This window comes from Pipistrellus hanaki (assembly GCF_964339955.1).
Source record: "Pipistrellus hanaki genome assembly, chromosome: 11".
Lineage (NCBI taxonomy): Eukaryota > Metazoa > Chordata > Mammalia > Chiroptera > Vespertilionidae > Pipistrellus > Pipistrellus hanaki.
Window position 1 is genome coordinate 11,185,108 of NC_140513.1, and position 24,053 is coordinate 11,209,160.

General features: G+C 40.9%; 1 pseudogene across 1 annotated transcript in view; it reads left to right on the forward strand.

Moving 5' to 3' along the window:
• The first annotated feature begins 4,875 nt into the window (after window positions 1–4,875).
• The window catches only part of LOC311630262 (germ cell-less protein-like 1), a 30,311-nt pseudogene continuing 11,133 nt past the window's right edge, over window positions 4,876–24,053 (forward strand). Inside the window, exons 1-4 of the transcript in view lie at window positions 4,876–4,933; window positions 5,914–6,061; window positions 14,290–15,026; window positions 16,364–16,454. The product of the transcript in view is annotated as a germ cell-less protein-like 1 (transcript). The remainder of the gene's footprint in view (window positions 4,934–5,913; window positions 6,062–14,289; window positions 15,027–16,363; window positions 16,455–24,053) is intronic.

Genomic DNA, 24,053 nt, shown 5'->3' on the forward strand with positions numbered 1-24,053 from the left:
ATTTAACTCTGACATATATAAATGCAGTGAGTTTGTCTGATGCTCAAAACTCATTTTGTTAAAAAAAAAAAATCGGTTCCTATTCTCGGGAAGGTGATGACAAATCTCACTTGGTATTTATCATTCAGTTGCCTGTCTTCTCTGTTCCCCAGTATGTGAATGGTACCAGTGTCTCTCAGTAGGGGATGCCAAGCAAATGAAACAGCCCAGCAGGAAACCCTGTTCAGTAATTCTAACAAGGCTCTAAGAATGGGTTTTCTCATGAGAAACAACAAAAGTTTTCTTTCTGGTGAATCTGCAAGTTCTGGGCACTGATCTGATAGATGGCCCTACCTGAACAAAATATGGAAGTATAAGAAAAAGACAAATGAAAAGCAAATATTTGGCATTAATGGGTTGTATCATTCACCTTGACCAGTGGTAGGCAAACTGCTGCTCGCGAGCCACATGTAGCTCTTTGGCTCCTTGAGTGTGGCTCTTCCACAAAATACCACGGCTTGGGTGAGTCTATTTTGAAGATGTAGTACCCTGTTTCCCCTTAAATAAGACAGTGTCTTATATTAATTTTTTCTCCCAAAGTTGCACTAGGTCTTATTTTCAGGGGATGTCTTATCTTTCCATGCTCTAGGTCTTATTTTTGGGGAAACACGGGTATTAGAAGAAGTTTAAGTTTTAAAAAATTTGGCTCTCAAAAGAAATTTCAATAGTTGTCCTGTTGATAGTTGGCTCTGTTGGCTAAGGAGTTTGCAGACCACTGATCCTTGACTATAGGAGTTAAAAATTCCCTTCCCTTGTCAGCCTACTCCTTTCTTCCCTCCCCCCACTCTCCTCTGCCTCACTTCACTATCTCACAGTATTCTTTGAACTACTTTGCAACCTTTTAATTTTTTGTTGTTCTTTAAATAGGGCTTTTAAAAATCGGGATCCTGCTGAAACCGGTTTGGCTCAGTGGTAGAGCGTCGGTCTGCGGACTGAAGGGTCCCAGGTTTGATTCCGGTCAAGGGCATGTACCTAGGTTTCGGGCACATCCCCGGTAGGGGGTGTGCAGGAGGCAGCTGGTCGATGTTTCTCTCTCATCAACACTTCTAGCTCTCTATCTCTCTCCCTTCCTCCTCTCTGTAAAATATCAATAAAATATATCTTAAATAAATAAATAAATAGCCGAAACCGGTTTGGCTCAATGGATAGAGCGTCGGCTTGGGGACTGAAGGGACCCAGGTTCGATTCCGGTCAAGGGCATGTACCTTGGTTGCGGGCATATCCCCAGTATGGGGGTGTGCAAGAGGCAGCTGTTCGATGACTCTCTCTCATCGATGTTTCTGGCTCTCTATCTCTCTCCCTTCCTCTCTGTACAAAATCAATAAAATATATTAAAAAAATAAATAAAATAAATAAATAAATAAATAAATAAATAAATAAATAAATAAATAAAAATCGGGATCCTTGGTTTATTTTCATTCCATCTTAGCCTTTTGATACCTTGGCAGTAAATTGCTCTTAAATTCATTCCTACCAACCCCTCCACCCGTGTTCTGCCATACTTGGATTTATACTTCTCCTCTGCTTGTCTGATACATATAGCCACAAATAAAATAAAATGTATATACATATATAAGTTACACACATTCGCTCCCTGCTCACAGTTTTGGGGTTTGGGGGTTGTTGTGTTTTGTTTTCCAATCATAAACGATGTTTCCCTTCTACTGCCATTCTCTAGAGAAGACCAATAAAATTTGACTCACGAAGAGAGAAAAGGAAAAAAAATCCAGGAGGCGAAGTAATATGGGGAGAAAATGAAAGAGATTTAGTGCAGCTATCAACCGACCGTTGTGCTGTCTTTAAGAGTCTGTTGAAACAACATAATAAAAGGTAATAAAGGTTGGATTTATAGCCTACCTGGTGGAAATGGCTGCCTATTTGTAACTTGCCCACTCATAGCCCACTCTGGATCTTTGTTTTGGGAGTGGGATGAATCTCCTCCACCCTCCCCCTGCCCGGGAGCCCTGGAGTCATCCCCTCCCCACCCCCCTTGCCATGGACTAAAAAGGCTTTGGGCAAATCAGAGAACACCCAAATCAGGCTGGCAGGTGAGTTAACCAGCCCTCTGGTTTTTTCCTTTCCCTTCTTTGTCCTGGGGTTTAATGGCCCAGCTTCGTTTCTTTTTAAAGCTGCATTTGGTTGAAGTTGCCCAGGAAAACCCTCCGTGACTCACTAACATCGGCAAAGGGGATCTTCCAACCTTGAAAATGGGCATGTCAGCTTCCAGGGAACCGAAAGCTTACTGCTTCCCCTTCAAGTTCAAATAAATCTCCATAAACTTCTAAATCAGCGCTAATCAGTCTATTTAGAGGAAGGATGGCACACATGCCACAGGTAGTTTGGGAAAACCAAGGATCAGAAGGACAAGAGAAAGGGTGATGTCTGCCCACAAAAGTGTTGGGACCAAGTTCCAGGAGGCAGTTGGGAAATAGATTCGTCTCTTGCAACTATAGTGCTCCCTGATACCTGGTGGGTGATCAGAAGATTGAAACTTGTTCATTTGTCCTTCATTCATTCATTCATTCATTCATTCATTCATCGAACATTTACTCAGCATCTACTCTGTGACAGTCCTTGTGTCAGTGACAGGGGTACACAAGTGAATAAGTTGAGGGCTCCATACTGAAGCTTGCAGTCTAAGAGTGGAGACACACTCACCCCCTTGAAAGATCATAAATGCAGTGTGAAAGCCCATCAGGTTGGTAAATATGGTAGGTATAGACACAGTCTTTGAAGTTTTCTGAGTAGAGCTAGCCCTTGACACTTGATTCAAGGATTTGCTTGAGTAGATAAATGAATTAATAATTGAAAGAGTAGGCAGAAGAGAAGAATCAAAAGTTACACATTTAAGATCTAACTACCACTTCCTGGGAGATCTCGGGTATGTCTCCTTCCCACCCTAGGCCTCAGTTTCCCCATCTGTGCCCTGAGACGTTTATCTGTCTCTGAGTTCTCTTCCTCCTCTGACACTCTAAATTGCATCAACAGTGTGAAGGGACACAAACACTTTTCCAGATCTGGCTTTGTGGTAGCAGGTCCAAGACTCCCTTTTGTCTCTCGACAATAAGCTCCAACTTCCTCAGATTGGTGTGTTTTCTCACTACTTGTGGTGTAGATTTGGTCTAGCTGAATGACTCCAATTTTTTTGCCAGATAGAAGTTACAGACACTCCAGAATGGTGGTTAATACCAACAGGAAAACTGGGAAATTTGGGCTGGGGTGTGTGTGAGGTGGGCTGGGCGGGGAGTAGGAGAGGGGAGGAGAAACACAGCAATGCAGCCACTGTGGGAAACAAGGAGGAGGAATGCTGGTTGCCAAGCACTGAGGAGAGACCTCATTACTAAAGCATGAGTTATGGTAATAGGCTGAATAAATCCCCATAAAGTCAGGACTAATGGTGTCTGCTGGAGCCTGAATCCTTCCATACACACAGAGCCAGGGCTGCATTCAGTGTCATGCCCAATCAGAGGGGCTGGGGAGCATAAGATGAAGGATTAGTTCAGGGTCCCGTGCACCCAACCTCCCTGGGGACCCTGGCTCAGCCTCTTTGGCGAGAGTTACTCAGTCAGAGGGATGGCCAAGACAAGGACAGCTACTTAGAGAGGGCAATGCCCTCAGTGATGGGTCCACAGTCAGGGCCAGTGTCCAGGGAGTGACCACGCAGCCGAGATGTCACTGTGGGAATCCTGGAACCCTTCTTCCTCAATTTCTTCCCACTCTTGTTCTCCCGATTATCTTCCCCCTCGTTCAATCTTCTCCAATATTTTTTCTTCCAGTTTTTTATTTCTCTTTCTTTGCTCTCTTTTCTTGCTGCTTATCACCACAATTCAGCCCCACCTTCTTATACATTTCATCTCTTCATTTCTCCTCTTCCTCATTTCCCTCCTCCACCTTCCTCTCTTTTCCCATCTTTTCTTTTCTCCCCATTTTTATATCCTCCTCACGTCTCATCACCTTCTTACTCATCTTCCCTTTCTCTCTTCTAATCTCATCTCCCACTCCCGACCCTGCCGTTTTATGTGTATTGTATATTTCTCTTCCTATTTCCTAGCCTCTTTCTTTTACTTGACTTCCTATTCCTTCTGTTTTATTTGTTTGTTTTTCTTTGCTTCTTCTCTCTGCTTTCTCTTCTTCCTTTCCGTGTCCAAGCTTGGCAGCAAGAAACATGGGGTTTGGCAGATGACTGAGCACCTGTCTCATTGTCACCTTTAAGAAACCTTCATGGTTGGACCCTCATGAAGATCTTCTGATGAAAATGCCTTTGAAGGTATAAACGCTCAAAAAGGCTAAATGGTGGGCTAAGGTCACACAGTTACTAAGTAGATTTGCGATTTCATCTTAAAGATTTCTTTAAAAAACAAACAAACATTTTTTATTGATTTCAGAAAGAAAGGGAGAGGGAAAAAGAGATAGAAACATCAATGATGGGAGAGTCATTGATGGACTGACTCCTGCACGCTCCACACTGGGGATGAAGTCAGCAACCCAGGCATATGCCCTGACTGGGAATCAAACTGTTACCTGGGGTTCATAGGTCAGCACTTAAGCAATGAACCATGTTGGCTGAGCTGAAGTCAGGTTTCTTACATAAAATTTGGAATTGGGTGTGGGTGGTAAGAAAACCAATCTTGACTCATTGGTGAGGTACAGGGTCAGATATATCCTCTGAAGACTACGGGGAAATTTCAGCAGCAAGCCTGTCAGCCCCACCCTCCTCTTCCTCAGGCCAGGGTTTATTTAACACACATTAAGTGAGCACCATTCACAGGCATCATCCTTGGTGCTGAGAATACAGAACCAAGTGTCTCTCCACAAGGAACTTACATGCTCATGAGGATGATAGACAATACACAAGGAATAACGTTTATATGTGACATGATGGGCTCTGATGCAGGTATCAGTGGCTATTGGAATGTATGGGATAGATTATAGAAATGAAGAAAACAGACATTGGGAGTTGGTATCATTTTGGAGCACATAAAATCTTTGTAAAGGTCTTGCCTATGGTTTGGCTTTTGCCTGACTTCCTCAGCATGAGAACCACCAGCCCACAAACTATCCTGACATCCTCATGCCAAATGCTCTCTGAGATATCGATAATTTGCATTCTCAGATAACTCAAGAGGTCATGGTCACATGGCAATGGGCTGAAACTGCCATCTACTTCTGCCTGGTTATGGAGAACTTCAGCTTCCCCGGAGCATCCCAAATTGAGCTGAGCATTTTTTATTGTTATTGTTTGTTTGTTTGTTTGTTTGTTTGTTTTTCTTTCCTTCCATTCAGACCTGTTTCCTGTCTGCCAGTAGCTGGGTAGTGTCTCAGGCTCAGTAAACTGTGTAATGGGCAGTAGCCACCTGGAGATCTTGCCATCTGGGAAAGGATGCCAGCTTTTAGTTGTAAGAGCACCAAATCCTAGTGCTCCCATTCACTGTTGGGGGTGGATAAGTAAGCATGTCTCCTTGTATGGAATAGAAAAGGGCCCAGAGAGGGGGAAGGCAGTCCATGGCGGCTGTCTCTGTGACATTAATACTTTACTCCACATCTAAAAAGTCCATTGTTTCCATGTGCATATCTCTCCCCTCATTCAAAGCCCATTCCAAGTGACATTTTCTCCTCCATGGAGCCTCCTTTGAAAATACAAGGATCTATCTACCCATCATCTGAAGTCTCATTGCAAAATCTGCCGGGGCCAGATTGGCCCGGCTCCACACCCAGCTTCCACCATGTACTACCATAAAACTTAAACATGGAGTATTTTTTGCAGTTATATCTCTCATCCCACAGCCTCTTCTGCAGTGTGGCTTTGCCATTTCTCCTTGTCAAACTGGAGTCTAATTTGTCTAATTTCTAAGTTAATTCACATTTTCTTTATAGACACCAAGAGGATACAGCACTACTTCCGATGCTATGACAATAGAACTCGGCCACCACAGGAGCGTAAGCCACCTGGAGAGGCCACAAGGAAATGTCTCCGATGTACAGTTCCACTGAAGCCCAGCCTCAACTCATCCAAGCTCAGGCTGTGAGCAAAGGAATCTCTGGACTACTCCAGCCTGTTGCCATCTGAGTCTTCCCCAGACTTCATGCAGCAGAGACAAGCTATTCCTGCTGTCCCCGTCCTGACTCCTGGCACACAGAATCCAGGAGCAGAAGGAAATGACTTCACACCAGTGTGGCTGGTGGTCTATTAGGCAGCAACAGACAACTAGAGCAGGTTTCTGTTATTAAATCAGCATGATGGGGTGACATTGCCAACCTGAGAGGGCACAGCAGTCCTGCCCCCCGTCCCCTTATCCACAGTTTTGCTTCCCATAGTTTTAGTTACCCATGGGCAATACTGGTCTGAAAATATTAACTGAAAAGTTCAGAAATAAATAATTCATAAGTTTTAAATTGTGTGCTGGTCTGAGTGGCATGACAAAATCTCCTGCTATCACGCTCCCTCCTTTGTCCAGCGGATCCACACTGTGTGTGCCACATGTCTGTAATTACTCACCATGTCCATTATCAGAGAGAGAACACATTCCCGTCACTTTTATTGCAGTATATTGTTCTCATTGCTCTACTTCATTATTAGCTAGTGTTAGTAATCTCTTACTATGCCTAATTTGTAAATTAAACATTACCATAGGAATGTATGTATAGGGGAAATCATGGTATGTACAAGGTTTGGTACCATGTGCAGTTTCAGGCATCTGTTGGAGGTCTGGGGAAGTATCTTTTGTGGATAAAGGGGGGACTACAGTAGTTAAATATTAAATGTAATAGTATACAAGAGGTACCTGTCAATGCATGGCATTTAGAAGACATTTTATAAGTGTAAACTCTTTCCATTTCTTTCTAACTAAAGTTTTAACTGTCTCATTGCCTTACTAGAATGTTTACTCAGAAATCAAATCACATTCAAATTGTAATCCCTGCATTACTCTGCACTATACTATAAGGTAGTATATATTCTGTGTGTTAAAAGTAGTTGGTAGGGGCTGGGCAGAGGTGGGTAAAGGAAGGGAATGGGGGACACCTGTAATATTGTCAATAAAAATATATATTAAAAATAAAGTAAACAGAAACTAAATAAAAAAGTGGTTGTTGACTACACAGATGAATAAGTAAATATTATAAATACAAACAACACCAGATTGGAATCAGAAGCTTTAGTTTTAAGTTGTATGATCTTGGTTCTACCTCCCTCCCTCTGGGGGTTATTTTCTTATGTATAAATGAGAAGGTTTAGACTGAAAGGGCATACTGCGGCCAACTCTCAGAGATCTGGTAACTCTCATATCCTTAAAGAGTTATGGGGGAGAAGAGCATATTTCTTTGGCTCTTAAACAGTACAGTCACAGTCCTGGAGGGAATACAGAAGCACTAGAGAGTGAAAAGCTACCTAAAGAGTCAGAAATGGCCGAAACTGGTTTGACTCAGTGGATAGAGCTTTGGTCTGCAGACTGAAGGGTCCCAGGTTCAATTCTGGTCAAGGGCATGTACCTAGGTTTCGGACACATCCCCGGTAGGGGGTGTGCAGGAAGCAGCTGGTAGATGCTTTTCTCTATCGATGTTTCTAGCTCTCTATCCCTCTCCCTTCCTCTGTGTAAAAAATCAATAAAATATATTTAAAAAACAAAACAAGCAAACAAAAAGAGAGTCAGAAATGCTCAGAGGTTAAAGATGTCATGAACTAGTGACACCTTGGCCCCTAGAGGCTTTGTGCGGGAAACAATGTTTTCCTTCAGCTCTGCTACAGAGGGCAGACAATCATTGAACTAAGTGGAATCTAAGCCCCCATATTCTTTTACGTTTTTTTTTTTTAACCCTTACCTGAGGAGATTTTTCCATTGATTTTTAGAAAGAGTGGAAGAGAGAGGGAAAGACAGAGAGAAATATCAATGCGAGAGAAACACATGGATTGGTTACCTCCCACAGAAGCCCCAACCAGGGCCCTGGCCGGGAGGTACCTGATTTTGACTAGAATGGAACACGGAATCTTCAGTCCACATGTCGATGCTCTATCCACTGAGCCAAACTTGCTAGGGCAGTGGTCGGCAAACTCATTAGTCAACCGAGCCAAATATCAACAGTACAACGATTGAAAATTTTTTTGAGAGCTAAATTTTTTAAACTTAAACTTCTTCGAACGCCACTTCTTCAAAATAGACTTGCCCAGGCAGTGGTATTTTGTGGAAGAGCCACACTTAAGGGGCCAAAGAGCCACAGTTTGCCGACCTCTAGGGCTCCCCATATTCTTAATTCTATGCTGAATCATTTCTCCAGCTCCAAAGGTGTTTAAATTTGCAAAACACCTTTTGAATTTATGGTCTTTTCTTCAATTCCTAACGTGGTGGGTCTGAATGGGATAGATGGGGATCTGGCAGGTATAGCCTGGAGTGTGGGTTACCTGAGGATAGCCAGCTTGTTTATCTCAGTGATGCAGGGAAAGGAAGTAGGAGTGGGGAAGTCACGGGAGGAATATTGATCAGGGACTGACTTTTAAGTGCACTTCCAGAGATGATTACAGGGCCATGATTAATGGTCTGCAGGAGCTCGCCAAGGGAACACTGAGTGTAGAAAACTGGAAAAACACACACAAACCCTTTGGAAAAGATGGGTACAGAAATTCTTATCTAAGGGGTTGCTTAGAAGCCAGACCTTAGACTCTTCATAGGAGTATCTATATTTACCAGCTGAGAACGGGTTAGGTTGCATTAACAAGCCAACGTGCAAAGATTTTAGGATCCACACCAGTAAAGTTTAATTCTCATTTATGTAAAGTCCACACCTCTCTGAGGATAGTAACTCAGCTCTCCAGGCAGCTTTGGTTTTGTGACTCTGTTTTCTCAATATGAGGCTTCAACATGGGAAAAAGGGAGCATGAGACTTTGACAGGGGCGAAGGGGGACTGGAGAAACTGACACCAGCAAATGAAAGGGTTCATGTGCCCACATGGTACATGTGATGACGGGGTTCTTCCTAATAGGTAAGATCCAGGAAGGGCAGCCCTTTGATGTTTACAGAGGAGAGGAGGACCAGATATGTGTGTGCACCAGGAGCTTCTAATAGCAGAGGTAAGAGAATGAGAAAGAAGAGGAAACCCACAGAGCATTTGAGGAACTAGTAGAAAAGAAAAGTAAGTTTCAGCCCAGCTTGGCATGGCTCAGTGGTTGAGTGTGGACTTATGACCAGGAAGTCATGATAAGATTACCAGTCAGGGTATATGCTCTGGTTGCAGGCTCAATCCCCATAGAGGACATGCAGAAGACAGCTGATCAGTGATTCACATCATTGATGTTTCTCTCTCTCTCCCTCTCCTTCCCTCTCTGATATCAATAAAAATATAAATAAGAAAAAGAAAATTTCAGTTTATTCATCTCTTAAATAAAGATAATCTCATCTACATATCAGGGACATTGTGAAGATTAAATAAGAAAATGTACTTATCTTTAACCTTAGCCTTTTGCTAATGGCAAGATTTAAAAAAAAAAAGGCATAATATTGTTTTTATAATTGGTGGTTGAAACCATAAAATGCCAGATTTCATAGGATATAAATGACTGGTACAGTGTTCTCTCCAATATAAGAATGTCCATTACTATAGAAGATCCTAAAAATGACTGACAATCAGAATTGGCTGGGAACACACACACACATGCACAGTCTGACTCAGGCAGATTGGAACAGGGGTTTGTCCTTGTCCGTATTTGGGGCCTGAAGCTTTTACCTGAGTTTTAAAGGAAGCACCCGAGAAGAAACGGGCAGGATGCACCCCATAAGAAATGGACAGAATGGCTGGACATTTTCAAAATGCACTGGGTCAATTAAAAGAGATCTGATGCTACTTTTAGGAAACTGCAGGCTAATAATAGTCATGGGTTTCCTGGCTGCGTCATCATTTTGCCTTTGATCTTTTGACCTATTTGTTTTTGTCATTTCTGCTCCATTCCAGTTGTTTGACCTCATTTCAACATCCATACCTGCAGCATTCAGAACAGTGTCAGAAACACTCGTGCTGCCCTTCATTGATGGTTTAACTGACATGCTCATTCTTTCTTCATCAGTTTACTCATCTACTTATTCTTTTCTTTCCTTCCACAAAGTCATTTAGTCTTTTATTCAGAAAACAAACATGTATTGAGCATCTACTATGTCCTGGTCACTGTTATTTTAAGGAAACATGACATTCTAACCAGTGAGCAACACCAGCTAGTGTGAAATATGCCTTAAAAAAAAAAAAAACTATTTTTTTAATTGATTTTAGAGAGAGACGAAGGAAGAGGGAGAGAGACATGGAAATGTCAATGATGAGAGATAATCATTGATCACTGCCTCCTGCATGTGATCCACTGGAGATCAAGCCCAAAATCTGCTTGTGACATGACCAGGAATTAAAGATAACCTTGACCTCCTGATTCATGGGTTGATGCTCAACCATTGAGCCATACTGGCTGGGCGAAATACACTTTTTTTTTTTTTTTTTAATTGATGAAGATTGTGAGGCCTAGAGAGATAAGGAGGGATAACTAGTAATATGGTCTCACATAGCCTTTGGATTCTATTGGGTCGGCAGCTAAGTAATTGCGGATTTTTTAAAGAAAATCAAAGACAATTTTTTCATGGAACTAAATAACTTTATTCTTTAATGCATTGCCCATTTTGATCAATGACCTTTTGCCATCTTTCAGGCAGCATCATAATCCCACGTTCAAAAAACTTCTGGTTTTTATTAGCAAAAAACTGAATCAGATACGATTTGACATCATCATCATTATTGAAATTTTTACCATTCAAGGAGTTTTGTAAAGATCGAAACAAAAAGTAATCAGATGGTGCAAGGTCAGGACTATATGGTGGATGTGGCAAAACATCCCAACCAAGCTCCATTAATTTTTGCCGAGTGACCAAAGATGTGTGTGGCCTTGCATTGTCATGATGGAATACAACACCTTTTCGATTTGTCAATTCGGGCCACTTTTCTTCAACTGCATTGTTTAATTTCATTAGTTGTTCAATGTAGACATCAGAATTGATCGTTCGGTTGGGTGGTAAGAGTTCAAAGTAGACAATTCCTTTGTAATCCCACCAAACTGATAACAAAACCTTCTTTTGATGAATATCAGCTTTTGATGTTGTTTGAGTTGGTTCACCTGGCCTGCTCCACGATCTTTTCCGCTTGATATTGTTGTAAGCAACCCATTTTTCATCGCCAGTTATCAGTCGTTTTAAAAATGGATCATTTTCATTACGTTTCTTTAGCAAATCGCAGCTGCTAATGCGTTGCGTTAACTGTGATTCTTTCAGTTCGTGAGGAACCCATGTATCGAGTTTTTGAACATAGCCAAGTTGTTTTAAGTGATTTTCAATGCATGTATGTGATACATGAAGCTTCTCTGCAATCTCACGTGTTGTACTGTGACAGTCCGAATTGATTATTGCTTTGATTAGGGCGTCATCAACTTCAACTGGACGACCAGAGCGTCTTTCATCTTTGAGTGAAAAATCACCAGAACGAAATTTGGCAAACCAATTTTGACACTTCCGTTCTTTTAAGGCTTTGTCACCATAAACAGCACATAACTTTTTATGAGCTTGTGATGCGTTTTTCCCTTGCGGAAATAAAAAAGCAAAATATGACGAAAATGTTCCTTTTGATTTTCCATTTTTCAACGAACGCCAAACAAAAACTACAAAACAGATCAAAAAACTTTTTTTACTGATTAACAGCTGAATAGCCAACTATCAAATACAAAATGTGTTTTACATTTGTACTACGTCTGCAAACCTAAAAATTCAACTGAAGCCATATATGTGTGAAACCCGCAATTACTTAGTTGCCGACCCAATATTACAACCTCATTTTATTGCTTCCATCGAGAAAAAACAAGAAAATATTTTTTTTTAAAAAAAGGATTTTTCTCTTGAGATTATTTATGTGTATATGTGTGTAAAAATATAAGGTTTGTGCAAGAGAGAAACATTGATTTGTTCCACTTATTTACATGTTCATTGGTTGATTCTTGTATGTGCCCTGACTGGGAATTAAACCTGAAACCTTAGTATATCAGTACCATGCTCTAACCAACTGAGCTACCTGGCCAGGACCAACATATAAGTTATTAATTCAAATTATATATTCAGGTTAACTTTAAGGAATATATGCATATTGTAAAACATGTATAAAAAAACAGGAAAGCATAAGGAAGAATACCACCATCAGAGATATTTTCAGTTTATCCATCATGTGTATATGTGCCTACGTAAAATTTTTAGAAACTTTTATATAGAGGTTATAATTATAATACTACACACATGCATGCATAGTTCTTGTTTCACTTAACTTCATAGCATAAACATTTCCCCAAGTCATTAAATATTCTGCCAAAACACAATTTGGTTTCACTCCATTAAGGTTTGGGTCTATACCACTGGCTCGTCTCCTTGCTATTCAATGTGAGGAGAGAAAAATAAACAGGAACTGGGTTAGGAGAGGGAAGCTCTATGATCTTGCTCTAGTTCTGCCACATTATAAGCCCCTCCCCTGTGTATCTCCATTGGCCCATCTGGGAAATGGGGATGATGCTTCTACCAGCCACACAGCCTTCTCTGAAGGGTCATGTGAGCCATGTGATGGGTGAGCCCAGGAAGGCAGGATCGCTTTGTGCTGTCTTAAGTATCATGTTGGTAAGAACTTCTATTGCTGCTCTACCTGGGCACATGCACAGGAAACTCCCAGGAGGCAGGTGTGTATCTCATCTCAAGGCATCAAGGCAGCACTCGCCTGGGCGGTACAGCTCACAGGAAGCACCTCTGCTCCACTCGTCCCCCTGAATTGTCTGTCTTGATGAAAAATGACCAGTTATTATTTCCAACCTTTGGGTCTGGGAGGCCTGAAAAAAATCAGTAGCCACATAAAATAGCTGCTGTTATTGTAACAGCCTTTTCATTGATGGACTTAAAGTGTGAGATGCTTGCTATCGATTGCTAGCATCTGCCCAGGGGAGGCTGTGCTGTGGGGAAAGCAATGATAATGGCTCCACCAGAGGCTGCAGCATGCTGAGCGGTCTCCCTGGAGCTGTGGGGAAGAGAGCATTGGGGCTGAGAAGGCATCTTGCTTTGCTGAATAAGCGTGCGCCTACAAAAGGTGTTTTCAAAGGCACAATCCTGTAAAGCAAGGGCTGCTTCCTTACTGAATTGCTTTCTGCCTTGAGAGATTTGAAACTGTTTCCCAATTTGAATATTCACTGGGCTCCTAATCTCTTATCTTTCCATTTTTTGGTCCTCCTTTTCTGCAATAAGCGCTTAAATGCAAGAAATGAAACAACAGTGAAGCATGCTTAAATGAGTCCTGTAATAGAACACAGCACTTTTTAAACATTTCTCTTCCCTCCTTCTTATCTGTTTTACACGCCCAGTCCCCCTTCCTCTCTCTCTTTCATGCTTGAAATGTTTCCTCTCACTCTTTCGACCTTCAGAAAACAAAAAGAATGGAGTACCTACCACATTTAAACTATAAGATGTTAAGTCTTGTGGGAAATCCAAAGCTGATTATAGACTTCGGTGCAAAAACGCAGGGGCAAGGTCTTGCAATCCAGAGACACGGCAGTTAGGATAAATGTAGAAGGCGGGTGTAGGGATGGAGGCTGCAGCATCTGCTGCTGTGGTTGGGGGTTGGGGCTGTGGTGAGAAAGTGGTCCTGTAGGCAACTGGGATGAGTGTTGACCAGCAGGTGGATGGCCTGTGTGGCAGATCAAGACTGGGTGCCCTGGGATCCCTGAAGTGTGCTCCCTGAAATCCTGGGGAGAGGGGAGCTGTGGCCCATGGGTATGTTGAGCAGCCTAGCACTGTGCCAGCAGGGGTAAGTCTGAGCTCAGCAGAAGTGTAGTAAATCAGTCAGAGAACAAGTACCACGTGATTTCATTTATACGTGGAATCTAATGAACAAAATAAACTAAGAAAATAGAAACAGACTTATAGATACAGAAAATGGACAGGTATCAGAGGGGAGGCAGGATGTGGGGCTGAGTGAAAAAGATTAAGAAAAAAAACAAAAAAACAAACAAACCTCATACAGACAACATTAAGGAGAGCACTAGGAAGGAAGGGGTGTGTGGGGAGGTAGAAGAGGATAAAGAGGTGATAAATTGGGAATAGTAAACACACAATACAATATACAGATGATGTATTATAGAATTGTATGCCTGAAACCTTTATAATTTTATTAACTAATAAATTCAATGACATTATTTAAAAATTAAATAGAATAAAAGATTGTGCTCTAGGAGAAGAGTAGAGCTCACATAAGGTATATTTATGTAAATTTGGCTACTTGTCTAGCATGCTCAGTGGTTCTTGGAAAGAATCCAGCATGGATACCATTGAACTAGAGATTCCTGGCCAGAATTTTGAGGTAGAAGGACTGCAAGTCACATTGGGGTCACTATATGGAGGCGATGTCTTAGGAAAGCCTAGTCAAGTTATTATTGCCATTCTGGCAGCAGCTCATCTGCTACAGTCGGGTGGTTTCATAGAGTACTGTGGTAAGATGATGAAGGAAACAATTAATGTGAAAGCTGTATGTGGTTATGACACATCAGCAGGGTCCTATGGATTCAATTTTGTAAAGGCAAAGTGCTTTGAAGGATTCAAAACATTTTGAGGCCTCGTCAGCGTGTTGAACTTTTAAATAAACTCAGTATAAATTCATGAGACAGCTCATTGGTTCATCTAACTTCTTTGTGATGCAAGTGGTGGTGGCTGCATATGTAGCTCTTAAAAAGTGGGTATTCCTTCAACCTGTGCCTTCTCGGAACAAATTCTTAAAAGAGCTTTTGACTGAGATAGATGTCTAGTTTCCTATGAGGAGAAAAGATTTTGAAGGTCTGACCTTCCTTAAAACTGAGCAAGAAAGACCATTTGTATCAGTTCTCAGGCCTTCAAGGTTCCAGAATATTATCAGTGATTTGGCTTCTGTAAGAATTACTGAACACAATCCTCTAGTACAGTGGTCAGCAAACTCATTAGTCAACAGAGTCAAATATCAACAGTACAATGATTGAAATTTCTTTTGAGAGCCAAATTTTTTAAACTTAAACTTATGCCACTTCTTCAAAATAGACTTGCCCAGGCCATGATATTTTGTGGAAGAGCCACACTCAAGGAGCCAAAGAGCCACATGTTCTCGCGGGCCACAGTTTGCCAACCACGACTCTAGTACCTTCAGAATGGATGTCTTCTGAGTATAAAGCGGGTGACAAGCAGAAGAGGACAGGGAGGAGGGTCATGAAGATCTCAATAAAGAAGAACTAGAGGGAAGTAGCATGAGGTGTTGGAGAAAGCTCAACAAAGATGGTGGATTCTGCTGGCAGTGGACAGGTTCTAACTTTGCCTTTGACCCTTATACCACTTGATACATCACTGTCAGATGCAATACAATGAATCAGCCACAGGGTGGATCTGTCAGTTTACAACCAAAAGCATAGCTTTTGGATTATGACTGGCCTCTTGATAATACTGGAAAACTAATATGTAGTAGAACAACTGACTATCAAATACCTGCATTTGAAAAGGACCAGGAACATACAGTGATGAACCTGGACAGCAGGCTTCTGATCTTTCCTTTATATGTCTGCTGTAATTTCCTGTACATATCACCAGAAAAAGGATCTGAAAATAATCTTCATCCAGAAAATCTAGAAAGCTGAGGATCATAACAGTTGAAAACTTTTTCTGCCAGCCTTAATTTAATGGCCCGGTGATGTTCACACCTAAAGTCACTAACAACGACAAAGGCTTTATGAACTGTACAGATAATACGGAAGGCTATTCTTATCCTCATTACATTTCTATTCATATATAAAAAACCACTTTAAAGGCAAGATTATATCTGTTAACCCATTTCTGTTATAAAGATGCCAGCTCATGCTTTTAATTTAGTGTCAGTAGAAATCGCTATAGGTAAATTTCACATTTCTCTGCAACCAAATATAGATTTAATTTTTAGCTTAAACTTTGATCCTACTTAATGGTAATATAACACAGCTATCCATCTATAAATTTATTTTTATTTTTTCTATAATAATGATAAAGGAACAATTTGAAAGGATAACACATCTATCCATCTATAAATTTATTTTTATTTTTTCTAAAATAATGGTAAAGGAATTATTTGAAAGGCCAATTACAAATGCTCTTTCAATAAATGCATTTAAGACTGTCCTTTAATTTTTTCAACAGTTCTTTATGATCCTCCTAATAGCTTTGAAATATGTAGTTGTTTTTAAGTATTAAATACTTTTTTCATGACTTTGGAGACAAAAATTTGATTCTTACATAGTCTTTGGCATACCAGAAACCCACTGATATAAAATTTATAGACATGTTTACATTCTCAGACACCACGGTGTTACCCCAGAATGGAGACAAAGGTAATGGACAGGATGGGGAAGATTTGGAGGGCACACCAAAGATGACTATAAATGAACAATTGAGCAGAGGAGGAAGTCAGGGATGACTTGGAAGGAAATCTCAGTCACTTGGGGTTTCATTTGACCACTGATGGCAGCAGAGTAGTCATAAAAGAAACTCAATTCTGTCACCCAAATGGTTGGTCCAACATTAGCACCGTGGGACTGGAGCTGGCACAGAGATGGGGACTCAGGTGTCATGAGCAGAAATATGACACTGGAATTTTAGGATAACTAAGTTCTCCACTTGTGAGAGAAGGGAGTGTGTTGTTCTGGCCCCACACCACTTCTAGCCACTAGCAAGGGAGGACCTTGAGGATGGCAATCCCAGCTGATGGGAGGGCAGGTTCAATTGTGGGAAGTGACTGAAGGCAGTGCGGAAGAGACAGAGTGATGGAATCACTATATGTTACAACTTCATGAGACACTAGAGCACCGCAAGGTGAGCTTCTCTCATCTTGCAGATAGAGGAACTTCAGCCCAGGGAAGCAGAGTCTAGGCCAAGGTCGCCTCAGGACCAGCCTCTGCTTTCCATTCACATTCCTGAGTTTCTGCACTTGAAAGGCTCAGTTTTAAACCTCCCCTCATTCTTACTGGCTGTCAACTTAGCTAACCTCTGTGAAGCTTGGTTTTCTTATCATAAATGACACATTCCAGGAGGATTGTGAGCCTTGTGGTGAAATTGGGTGTACAATGCATCAGACATGGCAGTGTTTGACACATACCTTCCCGTGCTACCCCCATGTCAGCACTCTCCTTTGGAAAGTCACAGGGACTATTATGAACTATATGCTCTTCCTTCACAGTGTACATCCTCCCTTCTGTGAACCAAAATGGATGGAGATACACTTTGGTTAAGTTGTTTGGGTGTTTATCTCAAATGCTAATGATAGCTCCCTTCGGTAGAAAAACAAATTCTGGTCAGTGGGATTCATGGAATATTAGTCCTATTTGTTCACAAAAGAATCTATTCATCAGCAGGACCTCCTGAGCAGGCACCTCATACAGAGAACATCAGAGGCACAGCTGTGACAAGCACTAGCCTGCCACATAGAGCCAAATAACCAAGAACCATGGCTCCCCTCTCTAATCTAGCAGGTGGCTCATGGTCCTCTGATACTCCCTCCCCACCTTTGGCCCTCGCCACCCATACATCTTTTTAAAAGTATATTCATTTTACTTATTTTTAATATATTTTAATTAATTTGAGAGAGGAAGGGAGAGGGAGAGAGAGATAGAAACATCAATGACGATAGAGAGTCATTGATTGGCTGCCTCCTGCACACTCCCTAATAGGGATCTAGTCTACAACCCGGGAATGTGCCCTTGATCAGAATCAAACCTGGGACCTTTCAGTTCGCAGGCTGACGTTCTATGTGTCTGAGCCAAACCAGCCAGAGCACCACCCATCCATATTTACCAGTAAAACTTGAGGCTCAATCTCACTAATATGTGGAATCTAAAGAACAAAATAAACTGACAATGAAACAGAACCAGAGACATGGATACATGGAACAAACTGACTAATGTCTCACTGAGTAAAACAGGGTGAAGAGATTAGCCAAAGAACATAGAAGCCTAGCCCATGGATGTAGACAACACTGCAGTGAAGGCCAGGGGAGGGAGGCAGGGTGGAGGTGGGCAGAGAGAAGGAAAAAAAGAGACATTTGTAATAGAGTGAACAATAAAAAACAACAACCGTGAGGCTCAGAAAGGGAAAATCATTGTCCAGTATCACCCAGCAAATCGGTGGTGACACCTGAGAAGAAACTTAACTTTCTAGAACCTAGTGAAAGTGATTTGTTTCTCAGTTACAGATACCTCTGAGATAACCACCCCAGGTGTTCAGGAAGGTCGACCACCTCTTGTTGAACTGTCTTAGGACAGTGAGAGAAAGATTTCATGTGTTTTTCCCTGTGAAATTAGACATTTCACCAAAGAGTACTTGAGGGTGTGCCACAGAAACTGTGCTTGTGAAATAGGTCAAGATACGTGAACCTGGGGATTTATGATGTGGGCTGAGAAATAGATGGAGGCAGAAAGAACACAATCAGAAACTGGAGGTTAGAGAGAGGGAGAGAGGTAGAAAGAAAGGTGCTGAAACAAAGATGTAGGGAATGAGACATAAGTGGCACAGAAAAATGGTGAGGAAATAGAGCCAGAGACTTTGAGAACATAAGAGAAAAGCATAATATGACTGGAGAAAGAACTGGCACAGAGGCAGAAGAAACCGAGGAGAGAAGCCAGCTACAAGAGGAATGTGTGAGTTTGCAAACAGTGAGAAGCCAGCAGCCAGCAGCAGGGGGCATCAGAACTCCATGGATAGTAAACAAGGATCCTGGGAGGAAGAGAATATTAGAAAAGAGTGAGGAGAGGGCACTAGAGAGAAATAGGAGCCAGAGAAAAGAGATGAGTACACCTCTTGTAACTTTGAAATTAGAACAGTGAATGGCCCTTCTTTAAGGATTCTCCATGTAGCGATATGACTAACTCCCCTAGGCATCTTCCTGCTTCTTATTGGTACTGAAAGTGTATAAGTTATTGTTGTACCTGATATCAAAGACTTTCCAAAAGAAAATGTGTCCAAGGGACTAGGCCTGTGCTTGAATCACCTGAATCACACATAGGCAGAGCTCATTCAGTTACAAATCTAACAGGAACTAACTTAATCCAAAATTTCTCCCCCTTCTTCACTCTCCCCCCCCCCTCCAAAAGAGAGAGAGAGAGAGAGAGAGAGAGAGAGAGAGAGAGAGAGAGAGAGAGAGAGAGAGAGAGAATTAAGAGCACACTTGGATTGCTCACAGATAAGGAAGCTTTTTTTTTTTTTAAGTGAGCCTTGGGGAGGAAAATCCAAGAGATCAAAATATAGCTTTTTTGTTTTATCTTCCCCCCTCATTCTTGCTGAGTAGGTCTTATTTTTTCATGCTTCTCTATATAGATCTCTCACCTGAGTCATCTTCCTCAATCTCTTACCACTCCAATTTCAGTTTTTTAAAAATTCCAGAGGAGGTTTCTGATAGGGTCAGCTTGGATCACGTGCCTATCCTTTGGGCCAGTCATACTCTCCAAGGGAGAGGCATATTCTGATTGGCCCAAGCCTGAGAGACATGCCCACTGTTGTGTAGGACTGGATCTGAGGCAAGATGCATGGGGTAAAAGAATCTGCTATCTGAAGGAGGAATTGGGATTGAATCCTGAAGCCATACCAATGCAAGTCTACTAAGTACATCTTAAAGAAGAATGTTGACTGTGTTACTCTGAGCTCCTTTCCCCATCTGCCAAATGGAATCAGTTATACCTGGCTTGTCTGCCTCCAGGAGTTGTTATGGTGGTCTGTCTGAAATATAGAATGAATCACAACACCTCCTACTAAAAGGTGTGCAGATTAGAATGGCAATATAAAATAGACTGAATATGAGAGTCAGGAATCTTGGGTGCTAATTTGACTGACATAAATAGGATCAACAATCTGAATTTGAGTCAATTCCTTATCTTGATGCATTTAAGTATCCTTACTGTAAAATAAACCTATTTTCCCAACCTTTTTTTGTCTTTAGACACTTTTGAGCATCTGAGGGAAAATAGGTGCCTTTACTGTCCCCTCCCTCAATGCCAGGATTTCATGAATCCTCTACAAACTCATCCTTTGACACCCTTGCCTCCCCAATAAAAGAACTCCTGGATTCTATCATGTTCAAAATGATATCTGAGTCTATTCAACTGAGAGAAAAGAGGGGCTTCATTTTCAGTGGAAAAGACAATTCTGCAAATCAAACAGACACACAGCTCTTTTTGCTTTAAATTCTATTACCAGGAATATCATGCAAGTTTCTCATTATCTCCTTCCTCCAGACTATTCCTTCTCTTCTCTTCCTTTTTTGTCTTCACCACCTCATCTTTCCTTTGCTATAGGTAGTGAAGTATAGGTGTGATTAAAGTTTCCTTTCTATGTGTACTAGCAGCAGAAAGTGTTGCTATTAGGGAAATGGATGGGACATATATCATCTCTTATCTCCATCTCTAAGAACTTAAATGATTTTGTTCCTCTACCAAAATAAATCAAAGGAGAGAAATTTTAATTGTAGTCACCAGGAGGTGATTTCAATGCCTCCATGAGTCTCTGTGCTGGCAGCATTGTCAGAGTTGCTAGCCTCTCCAGGCAGGAGCTGATGGAATTGTGAGAGTGGGGAGAGAGAGAACTCAGGGGATTAACATGGCAGTTCCCTGGTGGAAGGAAACAGCCAACCTGGGCCTGTTAAACATAAAGCCAGAGAAACTTTGCCTGTGTCAGGGCTGTCTCCATTCATGCTCCATCATGAACACTTTCACATGGGATGCATGGGGCTGCACACACAGGTGCTTTCTACACACAAGTCTGAGATGGAGGCTCTGCAGCAATAGTTTTCCTCTGATTCATCAGTTTGGAGGAGTGGCCAGAGCCCTAAGTTGAGTCTCAGAGAGACATGGACTTATATCGGCTTTCACTATTAATTGTTGAGGCTTTTCAAGTGCTTATTGCATGCCAGACCACATGGAAAGCTAGATAGTGGCAATTTATAGCCAAGTTAAAAACACACTTAGCCTATGATCTAGTGATCCTACTCAAAGTATTTACCTAAGAAAACAAAAATATGTTAAAAAAAAACACACAAAACTTGCACATGGATGGCCACAGTAGATTCATTCATAATAGTCTAAAACTGGATGCAACCTAAATATTCATCATAGGTCAACAGATAAACAAATGGTGGTATATTTATTTCAATATAATACTACTTAATAATAAAAAGAAACTACCAATATACAACAGAGCATGAATGGACCTCGAAAACATGATACTGAGCAAAAGGAGCCAGATACAAAAACTTGTATATTATATGATTCCATTTATATGAATTCTAAAAAAGGCAAGATTACAATTCTTGAAATCAGATCAGTTTGTTGGTTGGGATGAGAAGAGGGACACAGATAATTTTGGGGCGTGATGAAAATATTCTACATATGATTACAGTTTATCAAGACTCATCTAACTTTACATTAAAAAGAATGCTCTTAATTTCATGTGAAGTGTAATTCTATAAAGTTGGGTAAAATAAATGTATTCCCAGTCCACATAGAGCTGTGTATTAGTGTTCACAAAAGAAATAAATTAAGAACTTACCTAATAGGTGGGAATAGGTATTAAGATAAAAACAAAGCAGTTTTAGGAGTTAGTGAGTGGCAGGAGAGGGAGAGCTGCTTTTTTATGTGGACTGATCAGAGAAGGCCTTCTGATAAGCTGACATTTGAGAAAATCTGAATGACAGAAAAATAAGAGCCATGTGAGGAAAGGCATTCTGGACCAAGAGAGGAGCAAGCACCAAGGCCCTGAAGCAGAGGTATACTAGTATGTGTCCTAATGAATGAAAGGCAAAAAGGCAAAGTAGTAGGGTTGAGCAGAGCAGGCAAAGGGGAGAGTAGTGAGGCTTGACTCAAGGTTTTGGAAATAGAAAATAATCCAACACATCAGACTTTCAAGACCATTGGTTGAATTTTAGCTTCCTGACTGTGATGAAAAATGGTGAGGATATTTCCACCTGAGGACTCACATAGGTTAACTGAGGTTCCATAAGCCTCATTCTTGGAGAGATGATAGATGTGGTGAGAGAGACCATATGGAAGGCCAGGCAAGAGATGATGGGACTTAAACGGAGGTGATATAATATAATCAGATTATCAGTGTATTTTGAAGGTAGAACTAACTACCTTGTTTCCCCGAAAATAAGACATCCTCCGAAAATAAGACCTATTTACAGGTTTCCTTCTGAGTAAAATATAAGGTATCTCTCAAAAATAAGCCCCCCCCCCCGTCCCCCAGGCTAAACATGAGAGATTTGGTCCACTGATTCTGAAAGAAATGGAGTCACAAGAAATTCACCAGGAAATTCAGTAATTGGATTGTTATATGATGTTCCAGAAGATGATGATATGATTGTCAATGAATAAATGAGTAAATTCTTGATACTGTAGGATTCACAGTTTGTCTGGTTTGTGTTGACAACTACCGTACTACCGTATCGTATACAGGTAATAAATTTCCTTTATTTTCATTTAACAATAAATGTGTACTGTATTCTTCTTCATGGAAAAATAAGACATCCACTGAAAATAAGACCTAGCGCATCTTTGGGAGCAAAAATTAATATAAGACACTGTCTTATTTTCAGGGAAACAGGTACACTTTTTTAGAAGAACTTGGTATGGGAGGATAAGAGAGAGAGCTGTCACAGATGTCTTCCATGTTGACCCAAACAACTGGGAGGATGGAGTAACATTGTGTGGCATTTGTTAAGACACATAACTTTTCAAATATTCAGCCTAAATCCTGCTTCACAGAGTTCCACAGTGGGGTCAGAGAAAATATAAGGGGTGTGCTTAAGACAGGAGAAATTCCATATCTTAATATGCTTTTGGTCTTCATTAGTGAATTGGACATATTCTATTGTGTAGAGGATTTCTAGTTGTATTATTTCATGATTAAATTTTACAAATATCTGAGAGCATCAATACACCCATTTTGCAGGACTAACTGGCACTTAACGAGGTGAAATAATTTACTCAATATCAAATATTGTGGTAAAGTGCTGGACCCCAAAGTAGATCTCTTAAAGTCACATAAAGTAAAACCTGGTGTCCTGACTCCAAAATTACTGCTCTTCTATTTTCAAAGGTCTTCAATAGATGTTTAGTTTAATTGAAACAAACATTTCTCAAATATCACATTTATCAAACATTGATACTAGGGAGAAAAAGAATAAACCATTGTCCTTGAAGTCTGCCTTCTTTTTTTTAGAGGAAAGTCATATTAATAGTTACTAAAAACCATTTAATATCTCTTGACCAAATAAAGTAGCATCTTACATTTTTTTTCTGGCATAATATCATCTAATAGTCCCATTCTTCGTATAAAACAAATTTTGAAATTGTACTCATTATTAGATACTTTGATTATCCTGTTTTATAAATGAGAATGAGGCTTTGAAAATGTAATTAACAAATAAGATTAAACATCTCGTTATCAAAAGAATCATTAGATTTGTTTGACTAAAAACTGTTATCTATCATACTTGTCTCTATCTATTCCCCAATCCCTTGTCATAGAAGAATAAAGGGGAGACTCATCAGGCAGCCCATAGCATCATGCAATGACAGTCCAAGAATGTTGGAGAACATGACATATTGGAGAACGCAGTGGGTCTTGAATATTTGAGTCCCAAGAAGTTCTCAGGTCTGCAGCTGAACACAGCCCTGTCAAGCTTTGGTGAAGTGGAATATCCAGGGAGTTCTGAGCCTCCAACGTGGAGGCTGAGGGAGCTCCTGCCAATGACCAAAAGGGAGAAGTTGCTCAGCTGAGATTTTAGCTTTCTGCTGCCTTTGTGGGGACAACATTAGGCAAATGAGCTGGTCTGAGGGAAACAGATAAGGCGAAGGAAGACAATGTGTGAGTCTTTCCAGAAAGGGCCTTTTGAAGCAGCCACAGAACAATAAAGCTGCTGGCCCAAGATAGAAAAGTCCTTGAAA